This window comes from Eptatretus burgeri, chromosome 11, assembly GCF_056783735.1.
Source record: "Eptatretus burgeri isolate ZD-2024b chromosome 11, Ebu_testis_v1, whole genome shotgun sequence".
Classification (NCBI taxonomy): Eukaryota; Metazoa; Chordata; class Myxini; order Myxiniformes; family Myxinidae; genus Eptatretus; species Eptatretus burgeri.
Genome location: NC_140971.1, coordinates 77,429,962 through 77,442,037, shown reverse-complemented (window position 1 = coordinate 77,442,037; position 12,076 = coordinate 77,429,962).

Genomic DNA, 12,076 nt, shown 5'->3' with positions numbered 1-12,076 from the left:
ACATAACCTCCTTCACCTTCGGTGGCGGAGGTAACGAGACCGGCACTCAGGAGAGCGCATACCTCCCTCTGCCACACAATGCCTGACCTAGCAGAACCATTCAGGCCCAATAACTTTTTGAAATATCATGCTATCAATCATTTTTGACCTGATCTCTCAATAGTGAAGAATCACCTTTAAAATTAAATAATTATCGTATCCGGATCGGATTCGGATCTTTATCAAAATTAAATCAATTCTTCCTCCTCACACACCTAATGTGTCCACCAAGTTTCATCTGACTCCGTCCACCACTTTTTGAGATATCGTGCTTCATATCATTTTTGGCCCGATCTCTCAATGGTGAAGAATCACTTAAAAAATTCTTGAAGTCAGATCTGGATCCAGATCGTCAACAAAATCTCAACAATTTGTCCTCGTCACACACACAACCTGCCAACGCAATTTCATCCGAATCTGTTCACAACATTTTGAGATATCCTGCACACAAACACTCAAACAAACAAAGACGGTGAAAACAACTTCCGTCCACCTTTAGTGGTTAGGTCACGTCAGGTATGGCAGCATGCACTGGAGCATCGCGTCTCTGCGTCCACTTTCCGCTGGTACTCCAGGGACCTCCCACTGGCACCTGGTCGGCCCCATTGGCCTCCTCCATTCACAAGGCTCCCTCGCTGAGAGAATCTGGTAAGCAGGATCAGCCTCAGGAAAACGAGCCACATATCGATACAGCTGCAGCTGATGCTCACGGACTATACACGCAACAAATCTCATTTGAGTCTCATCAACCTCTCGTTGGACACAAAGTCAGACCAGTGATAGCCATCTGAAGACTCGGACTTTCGTCATCCTGCACAGGCACAGAAAGTGACACACCCCACGATTAATTGAATCCATGATGACCCAGGCCCGACCCAGACATCCATTAACCACTGGCTCACAGCCAGCAGAGATATGAATATCACTGCCAATGTAAGTGAATCTCTCCATGACCTCAACATCCTCACCACAAACACGTACATACAAGATAGCAGCATCCAAGATATCAGTGAAAGCCTGGATCTTTGTTTTGACCCATGAAAACCGGAATCTCAGCGGATCCGACTCCTCATTCAGCACCTCGAGGGCCCCCAAAAGGATATCCAGAGTCTCCACAAAGATGACTGCATCATCTGCGAAATCAAGGTCAGAGATCTTGACGTTCCCAAACGATGCAATGCAGCTTGATCTCTCCAACATCCTCCATCGAATCCAGTCCATACAAGTGCTGAAAAGTGTGGGGGCTAATACACACCCCCTGATGAACTCCAATAACAACTGGAAATACGTCAGAGATGGAATAACAACATCTCACAGCACTCTCAGTGCCAGAGTATAGTTCAGACATCAGATCGATCAGTTTTGGTGGCACCCCACGAAGACCAAGAATCCTCCAGAGGTAATCCCGATTCACTGAATCGAACGCTTTACAGAGATCAACATAGGCTGCAAGCAGCCCCTGCCGAAACTCTCATCTGCATTCGGTGAGGATCCGAAGAGCAAGGATACGGTCAATCGTTGACTTCATTTGTGTAAAGCCTGACTGCTCTGGGCGCTGGTACTTAAACAGGTGGTGGCGAACCCTATCAATAATTATCCTAGCAAAGACCTTGCCCGGCACAAAGAGCAGCATCACCCCTCATAGTTGTAGCAGTCCTGGCGATCACCATTCCCTTTCCATAGAGGGACAACAAGGCTCCTCTTCGAGTCAGTTGGGATTATGCCTGTGTTCCAAACAAAGTACAGAACTGAATGCAATGACACGAGTACAGCATTCCCACCAGCCTTGAGAAGTTTGGCATGGATGCCACGTATCCCAGGAGCTATTCCCCATTTCAACCAGTTCACCACAGCTTGGTTTCCACAAAAGAAGGCGGATCACAGTTGATTGGAGGGTCAGCAACTGGGATAGTAACACCCCTGACAACCAACTCAACTGATGGATCAGCCTGATACAGTCGCTCAAAGTAGTGGGCCTTCACCTCGGACTCCTCTGTCAAGAGACCACCACCCTCGACTCTAACTGCAGTACATCAAGGGACGGGTTTGGAGGAATGCAATGTATGAATTCCCTTGTAAGCAGGACGAGAATCACTTGACCACAGGTGATGCTTTACCCCCTCACAGATTCCTCACACATAGGCCTCCTTGTCCACCCTCAGTACACATACAGTTTTACACCTCAACTTCCTGAACAGCTCAGGTCTACCATTATGACTGGCCCTGCGACTGGCCAATGGTATCCAGTGTCCCTTGAGAGACAAAATTCTTCTTGGCCCTACAGTGAATTCCAAGACATCTACTAGCAACATCAAGGATGGTAGTCTTGAAGGCACTCCACAACTCTTCATCCATCCATTGGGACCATACTCAATGCAGAGCGTTGGTGCTACCTAAGCAGTCTCCTTGGCTATTGGGCACAATCCCCAACAGGTCACCACTCTGACACAGGATATTAGCAAGCTGGAACTCATTTTGCCGACCTCAGAAGAATGACAGGCAGAGTCAACCCCCCCTGGTATTAATTCAACAGCGAGTAGGACTTGAACTCAGGATCCTGGGATCCCAAGCCGACCACCCAAACTACTAAACCAACACCAGGCATACACAACTCTTCAGGATACCCCAAAGCACCCAGACCCCCCCAAATCCCCACTCAACCTGTTTGCAAACTCCTCAGCTACCCTCTCATTTTTGAGCTTGCCAACATCCAGCATAGACTGGGATGGTACCATTCTCCTGGATTTAAGCTGCAACTTCAGAGTTGCTTCAACAAGCCTGTTGTCGGTTTCGAGGAACTGAGCACTCGGGTAGACCCTGCTGTTTTTGGATCATCCTCCAGTGACCATCAATGAGCACATGGTCAATCTCCTTTGCCATTCCACCAGAATTGGAAAACTAAGTGCAGCGATGAGCCCGTGGGTGCTGAAACGATGAACAAGCCACCCTATGACAACTACTTCTTGCAATGTCAAGGAACTTCATGCTATTCTGGTTCATAGTTCCAGCCCCACGGGGACCAATATATTGTTGTGGTTACCAGATTCGCAAACCACCATTCAGGTCCCTTAGGTGAGGTATCTCGGTAAGTACATGTGTAGTTAGGCCCGAACCCGTTGTCTAGTGGGAATACATGTCATTTATGCGAGCTGCGACTCTTCAGGATAGCCGTTTTTCTTTTACTATCTTTATTTTGGACCGATCGCCATCACCACAACCACAACATCAACCACCAACCACAACACCGCTTCACCACAACCGCCACGACCTTTACCGTCACAACTCGCCACCATCGCATCGCCGTCGTCTCGTGCCACTCATGGGCACCGATGCTGGACTCGTGTCGGGCGCACGTTGAACAGCGTGTACAAAATCACGGATTTTCTGCTTCAAAAACGGATCCAAAACGACACACGCCCACTTTTTGCCGTCCAATCGGTGAGCGAGGGGCGAATTGGCCCCGCCCCCAGGGCGATCGATATATGCAAATTTGTGGATCAAAAAGCCTTCACGCCCACTTTTTTTCGGGCCAATGGGGAGCGAGTTGAAAGGTCAAAGGGAGGGGGTCAAAGGCGAAGTTACGGGGGGATAAAAGGACGGTGTTCGTCAGTAAAAGAGTAGGAGTAAGAAGTCGGAACGAGGAAGAAGGGAGTCGTAAAGGTCGGAACGAGGCGAAGGAGAGTCGGAACGGAGGGGACGAGCTGTGGAGAGGCGGCGAGTCGGACGAAGGGTGCTCGCGTCGTGCAAGGAGCTGCGCGCCCGAGGGAGGCCGGCAGCGCGACCTGGCCGAGGTGGAGACGCTCGTCGCACATAATAAAGATCCTCTATACCCCGAGCATCAGCAACCCCCTCCTGTTTCCCCCGCGCTGAGATAGTGCGACCAAGGGGGCCCCGTTCCCACCCCCTGCCAGGCACTGTCCACGAGGCCCGCGGGTTGCGGGGCCATCGCCGCTCCGCGTCTCATCACCAGACGGGTAGGCCCGACCTGGTCTCGGCCCCAGGCCTACCTCATTCTTGAGGGTATTTCTTTCCTTGGTTTTGGGTATGTGTTGTCGGCGCCGTCTGTGAAGTAGAATTGTATAAGTGTTGCCGTGTGCTCGGTAGTCGGAATTAGCTCTGCACTGTGTTTTCACTTTTGTGTTTGCTTTTGTGTAAATGGAATTGTGTTTTCTTTTTGTGTGCATTTGGTGGAATTGTATTTGTGTGCTTCCCGTGTGCCGAGAATAAATGTGCTTTATTGTTGAACTGTTCTCCCGCTTCGCTTCGTCTTTTCCTCCATTGAATCCCCATCTTGCTTCACGTAAAGGGTTGGTAGTGGGCTGAATACGCCCGATAATTAATCGAACCGTCGAGGTCGACGATAACACCGCTCGGTTATTCTGATAGTACGGCACGGGTCGCTTAAGTGACCCGTGTTCGAGTCCGACCTGCGGCGAGGGGGGGTCGCCCGGTCTATCCTCCGCGTGGGTACTTAGGTAGTTCGAATTTGGCGAGCAACCCTATCCCACGCGGGGGCTGATTGGCTCGATCGCGGTGAGATCGAAAGGTCCACCCGTGACTGGTTCCCCGGCGTTAGTCCGAGAGGGTCACGACTGGATTGTCCGTCCGGTGGGCGACGCGCGCCGCGATTCGAGTTACGTGGCCGTCGCACGCCGGCGGGCGCGAAGACCGCAACACTGGTGTCAGGAGTGGGATACAAATCCATCGCCCTCCTCGCGGCACTGGTATTGGAGAGCGGGACAACAGGCTCTCCTGTCTCCAGCGAAATTCACGGGAATCGGTCCAGGGGTGAGAGAAGCGACCCCCGATTCCCTCAAATTACGGCAGCGAAATTAACCCTTCACGAGAAGCAAGATGGCGTCTCAAGGCGAGCGGGAGCCGGGGGTATTAGGGAAATGTATGTGTAATAATGTAGAGTCCATGGCCCAGGATGGAATCCCCGAGCAGGAAATGTTGATTGTGCAGGAACACGGACTCGCCCAACTGAACCCAGGGCCCGAGGTGGGTGCGGCAGCGGCCGCGGTGTATGACACCTTCCCCCCCCCTCTCCACCAAGACCCTTCCCCAACCCCTGCCGAAACGGCTCACTTGAGTGCATCCGACATGGCCCAGCTATTCGCCATGCTGGCGGCAATGACAAATGAAATAAAAAACGAAATGAAAGGCATGAACGAAAAGACGAATGCGAAAATGATCGAAAAGATGGATACAAATACAAATGAAGTGAAAACGACGATGGATGCGAATACACAGCAAATAAACGGAATGGAAGCAAACATGAAAGAAGAAATGAAAGAGCTACGGGGTGAGACGCAGAACATGGGCCGAAGCCTGCAGGCGGGCATGAAGGCCGTGACCAGGGAGCTGGGAATGGCGACTCCACGTGTGGGAGCAAACGAGCTGGGTGGGGGTGCAACGGCTGACAGGCCCGCGGTGGAGGCGGGTAAAAAAATAATTCGTGGAACGTGTTGGGCGAGGGTCGCGACGGTGACCAAGAGGGAAAAATTAAATGGGGAGACCAAAACGTGTGAGACGAGACACGAGGTGACGACAACAGAAATAATAGTTGAGACAAGGGAGGTAAAGGGTGAAGAGTTGGCAGAGACACGGGAGATGGGAACGATAGAGGGAAGACTACACGATGAAGACGGGGTAAGTGACGCGCACGCACACACGGAGGTAGTGGAGGACAATGGGGTTGAGCTCGCGGGCGTGCAGGGACCCGGTGCGAGCAGCGGGATGGCCTCCTCCAGGAACGAGGGGAGGGAGTATGCCCCTTGAGGCGAGTCACGACCAGGTGAGTTCGGTCGTGTTTTGCGAGGTTGAGGGGACGAGTGCTGTGGACGGGTGCACGGAGAGCTTGGGGGTATAGAGGCCCCGGAGACCCTTGGGGGGGACACGAATCCCCAGTGTGGTTGTCCCTGTGTGTGTGGTGCAAGGTGTGAGTGCGTCCCCGTGTGTGGAAGCGACCCCCGTGTGAGTGGTGTGGTGGCGATGGTGCCAGAGTACGTGCTTCCCAGCACGCCGTGTGTGGATGAGGCACGGAGTGTGAGTGAGGCACCGCGGGTTAGTGCCCCCGCGTGTGTGGGTGAGGCACCGTGTGTGGAAGAGACCGCGTGTGTGAGTGTCGCCGTGTGTATGAGTGAGGTACCGCGGGTGAGTGCCCCCGCGTGTGTGGGTGAGGCACGGTGTGAGAGTAGTGAGGCACGCGTGAGTGAACGGCCGTGTGCAAGGTCGCTGTGTGCCAGGGAGACCGTGTGTGTGAGAGAGCGGTATGAGAGGGAGATGTCGGTTGGCATGCGGGAGCACGCAGCCGCGTCTCCCGGTGTGAATGTGATGGTGTGGACTGTGTGCGTCGTAACACGCAGGTATGCGTGTGTGGAATGGAGACGACGACGGCGACAGAGGAAAGAAAGCCGAGTAGCGGCTGTAGTTGTTTCGAGGACCGTGCCGGGTTCACCCAGCAGTGAGCACGCGGTTCGTGCTGTGCAACGCACGAGACCACCGCGTGCTCGCTTGCGAGAGTGAAGTCCCGGTCCGGAAACGCACGCGGTGGATTTGCCGATCCCGCGGACGGACAAAGTTTAGGCAGGTAAATGGATTTGGACCGGACGGGTTCTCCACGCGATCGTGTGTTCAGCTCCAACGGGCAAAGCACATGTGTTCGCGTGGGAAACCCCTCGAGACATGGGGCTTGTGTTTTTTTATGCGCACGGTGACGTCATGGCTGCACGTGTGGTTGGAATCCGGCAGGAGGGGTATCTCTGCCGGATGGTAGCGTCCAAGGAGGGACGAGGAACACGTGCAGCTGCATGACGTCACGGACAGGTGCAAAGTGCGTGAGCTCTGAGTTGCCGCGCAGGTGCTGCGCATGTAAAGAGAAAAAAAAAAAAAAGAACAGCAAGCCTCACTTTCGGGTGTACAGGATTCCTGGGCAAGGGGTGGAAGACCCCCTTACCTGGGCACAGGATGGAAACTAGTTAGGGGGAAGGGTTAGCTTAGCTAGACCGACTTCATGGGGCAGGGGTAAGTCCTCATGGAGTCCGTGGAATGGATTAGTTAGAGGGATTGTAGCCAGATTTAGGTTGGGAAATAAAATGGGATTAATTTGGAGACAGTGACAGACTTGTGAATGTGTAGAGGGGACGTAGCTTAGCTACGTAGAGTTAAAAGGAACGTGCTGTAGTTTAAGGGACGACGTGGGAGCACGAGTTAGTTAGGGGAGGTAGTTAGGAGGATGGCAGAGTTCAGTGGTGTGTGTGTTGAAGAGTTGGTGAGTGAAGTGGAAGCATGTGCTTGTTGAGTGAGTGAGGCCAGCGGGTCTGTGTGTGTGGAGCGATTGGGGAATGCATGGTGCGATGAGTGATTGGGGGGAGGAGTGACTCCCGCCCAAGGGACCCCGGGGTCAGAGTAAAGTGAGTTAGTTGGGTTAGTCAAATTGAAAAATGGAGGTTGTTTTGTTGTTGGTGGGAAAGTAGGCTCGAGACCCATTTGGAGGGGTGCAGGAGCCCTGTTGACGGGCTTGGGAGCGTGGCTGCGAAAGGTGAGTATCGCTGAGTGGGTACCCCGGGCACCAGGCTAGTCGGCCGCGGTAGGCCAAGGGCCCATGGGGGGCCGGGATAGAGTAGTGGGCACGGGTGCGCCTGCTTGGTGCGGGGGCCCGGGGCGCCATTAGCCGCGTTGGCAGTGTTGTGGGCACGGGTGACCCTCGGAAAGGGGCCCGGGAGGCCGGCCTGCCACGTGCGCGTTTCCGGGGAGGTACCAGGGGGGCACTCCCGGTGTTAGGGCGCTGGTAGGCTCGGACTCAGTGTAGCGCCAGGGCGTGCCATAGCGGGAGATTCGGCAGAGGGTCGTGCCTGCCAAAGGGAGCCACGTGTCCCAGCCAGGAGACCGTGTGAGGGCACGGAGAGAAAATTGGGGGGCGAGGCCCGAAATTGTAAGGACACCAACACAGGCGACGGGAATCTGGGTTGTTAGAACCAATAGTTTAAGCGAGAGGCGCTTGTTGAAAGCCCCGGGGTAGTTTAACTGTTAAATGGTTAGGGTAGATTAGGAGATGTACCCCTCCGCACCATCCATCCCCTCGCTGTCGTTGTGGGCCGCTGGACCCACTTTGGGTTAGATCGCCGAACTCTGGGGAGGCCATTCTGAGGCTTCGTTGGGCCTCGGCACAGGACGTTAGCTCTCCCTTGTTCCCCTCCGGGAAGGGAACGTAGGGGTTGGGAGTAGGCTAGGTGACAGAATAGGTTAGCCGAACAAGGACGATAAAGGGGGTTAGGGGACGATTTATAGTGGGGAAGTAAAAATAAAAACAATAAAAAATAAGTTGGGGCTAAATTGGGGTGTGACAAATTAAGGGAGTGGGTATGTACAGTGACAGGCAAAGGCGATAGTTGGGAGGGAGACAGGTAGGTAGGTCCGAGCCCGCCTTCCAAGTGGCCAGCACCACCGCACTCCCTCCACCAACCTCCATTGAACGGCAAAGGCTGGCCAACTTCATCGGCTGGCCATGTTTTGCTTCAAGGCGGAGGCCGGCCAACTTCATCGGCAGCTGTTGTTTTGCTGCAAGGCCTGTGCCATCGGCTGGCCGTGTTTGCTTCAAGGCCTGTACCGGCCAGTTCATCTGCTGGCTGTTTTCTTCAAGGCCTGTGCCGGCCAGTTCATCTGCCGGCTGTGTTTGCCTACAACGGCCTTCTTCTGCGGGCTGTGTTTGCCTGCTGCCTTTGCCATGCCATGCCCACTGCCCATGTTCACCAGCCCCGTTCAATTTTTGTTTTGCCCCCCCCCCTGTTCATTTCCATGTGCGCCAGGATCCGCAAGGCAACAGTTTGCAAGCTGCAAGAACTGCCCTGTTGGCAGCTACAACACGGGCCTGCAGTGGCGGCCCGTGCACCGTGTTTGTGTCCATGCATCCATTCGTTGTGCTCATTGCGTGTGCCACTTGAGCTGGCACGGAGACTACGTTTGTGCGGCCCATGCACCGTTGTGGTTCACTGAGTTCAGTTCAAAAGGGAAGGCCTTGGACTGCGTGTGAGCAGCCAGCCACGTTCCCTGTCACCTGCATTGTTTTGAGCCAGAGACTGCATGTGGGCAGCCTGGCTCCCTGCTAACTGCTTTTCTTTTGCAGAGTTCAATGATCCTGGGCCATGGTTTAGTGTAAAATTTGTAAGTTAAGGTAAGATGTACTGTAAATATGAGTGCGCCCCCGGCATGTATGTCTTAGCGCCGGCAATTTTATTTAAGTCGTCCGTGTGAGTGAGTTTGTTTAGATAGTTACGCAGCCCTTAGGTTATTTATTTTGGGGACACGAATACCATGAATGTCGCACTCAGGGATCCGTAGGTAAAGTGTACTAGGGGAAAACTACACATGATGGCACACGAAAATTTGACGACTCGGGACGAGTCTGTAAAAAGGGAAGGGGGTAGTGTTGTGGTTACCAGATTCGCAAACCACCATTCAGGTCCCTTAGGTGAGGTATCTCGGTAAGTACATGTGTAGTTAGGCCCGAACCCGTTGTCTAGTGGGAATACATGTCATTTATGCGAGCTGCGACTCTTCAGGATAGCCGTTTTTCTTTTACTATCTTTATTTTGGACCGATCGCCATCACCACAACCACAACATCAACCACCAACCACAACACCGCTTCACCACAACCGCCACGACCTTTACCGTCACAACTCGCCACCATCGCATCGCCGTCGTCTCGCGCCACTCATGGGCACCGATGCTGGACTCGTGTCGGGCGCACGTTGAACAGCGTGTACAAAATCACGGATTTTCTGCTTCAAAAACGGATCCAAAACGACACACGCCCACTTTTTGCCGTCCAATCGGTGAGCGAGGGGCGAATTGGCCCCGCCCCCAGGGCGATCGATATATGCAAATTTGTGGATCAAAAAGCCTTCACGCCCACTTTTTGTCGGGCCAATGGGGAGCGAGTTGAAAGGTCAAAGGGAGGGGGTCAAAGGCGAAGTTACGGGGGGATAAAAGGACGGTGTTCGTCAGTAAAAGAGTAGGAGTAAGAAGTCGGAACGAGGAAGAAGGGAGTCGTAAAGGTCGGAACGAGGCGAAGGAGAGTCGGAACGGAGGGGACGAGCTGTGGAGAGGCGGCGAGTCGGACGAAGGGTGCTCGCGTCGTGCAAGGCGCTGCGCGCCCGAGGGAGGCCGGCAGCGCGACCTGGCCGAGGTGGGGACGCTCGTCGCACATAATAAAGATCCTCTATACCCCGAGCATCAGCAACCCCCCCTCCTGTTTCCCCCCGCGCTGAGATAGTGCGACCAAGGGGGCCCCGTTCCCACCCCCCTGCCAGGCACTGTCCACGAGGCCCGCGGGTTGCGGGGCCATCGCCGCTCCGCGTCTCATCACCAGACGGGTAGGCCCGACCTGGTCTCGGCCCCAGGCCTACCTCATTCTTGAGGGTATTTCTTTTCCTTGGTTTTGGGTATGTCTTCTCGCCGCCCTCTCTGAAGTAGAATTCTATAACTGTTGCCGTCTGCTCGGTACTCCGAATTAGCTCTCCACTGTCTTTTCACTTTTCTCTTTGCTTTTTGTGTAAAATGGAATTGTGTTTTCTTTTTGTGTGCATTTGGTGGAATTGTATTTGTGTGCTTCCCGTGTGCCGAGAATAAACGTGCTTTATTGTTGAACTGTTCTTCGCTTCCGTCTTTTCCTCCATTGAATCCCCATCTTGCTTCACGTAAAGGGTTGGTAGTGGGCTGAATACGCCCGATAGTGTCGAACCGTCGAGGTCGACGATAACACCGCCGGTTATTCTGATAGTATGGAACGGGTCGCTTGCTTAAGTGCCCGTGTCCGACGGGGTGATGCGTCGCCGGTCTACCCTCCGCGTGGGTACTTAGGTAGTTCGAATTTGGCGAGCAACCCTATCCCACGCGGGGCTGATTGGCTCGATCGCGGTGAGCGAAGGTCCACCCGTGACTGGTTCCAGGCGTTAGTCCGAGAGGGTCACACTGGATATGACGCGTTCCGTTACGTAATGGCACGCGGGAGCGAAGACCGCAACAATATATATATATATATATATATATATATATATATATATATATATATATATATATATATATATATATATATATATATATATATATATATACATATATACATATATATACATATATATTGTTGCGGATTTCGCGCCCGCCGGCGTGCTGACGGCCACGTAACTCGAATCGCGGCACGTCGCCCACCGGACGGACAATCCAGTCGTGACCCTCTCGGACTAACGCCGGGAACCAGTCACGGGTGGACCTTTCGGTCTCACCGCGATCGTGCCAATCGGCCCCCGCGTGGGATAGGGTTGCTCGCCAAATTCGACCTACCTAAGTACCCACACGGAGGGTAGACCGGGCGATCGCACCTCGCCGCAGGTCGACTTCGGACATGGGCCACTTAAGCGACCCGTTCCGTACTATCGGGATAACCGAGCGGTGTTATTCGTCGGCCTCGACGGTTCGATTAATTATCGGGCGTCTTAGCCCACGACCAACCCTTTACGTGAAGCAAGATGGGGATTCAATGAAAGAAATGACGAAGCGAAGCGGGAAAACAGTTCAACAATAAGCACATTTATTTCGTGATGAACGGAAAGCACACATATACAATTCCACCAAAAGCACATGTAAAAGAAGAAGACAAAAAGCAAATGCAACAATGCAGATCTATCCGACTACCGGGCACTCGGCAACACTTATACAATTTTACTTCACAGACGGCGCCGACAACACATATTCCCAAAGCAAAAGAAAAGAGAACCACCCTCCAGGATGAGGGGGGTAGGCGGGCCTGGGGCCGAGACCGTGTCGGGCCTACCCGTCTGATGATGAGACGCGGAGCGGCGGTGGTGCCTCAACTCCACGGGCCTCGCGGAGTGTCTGGTAGGGGGTGGGAAGGGGGCCCCCTTTTGTCGCACTATCTCAGCGTGGGGGGAAACAGGAGGGGGTTGCTGATGCTCGGGGAAAGGAGGATTTCACAAAATCTCGGGTCCCGCGACGAGCGTCTCCACCATGACCTC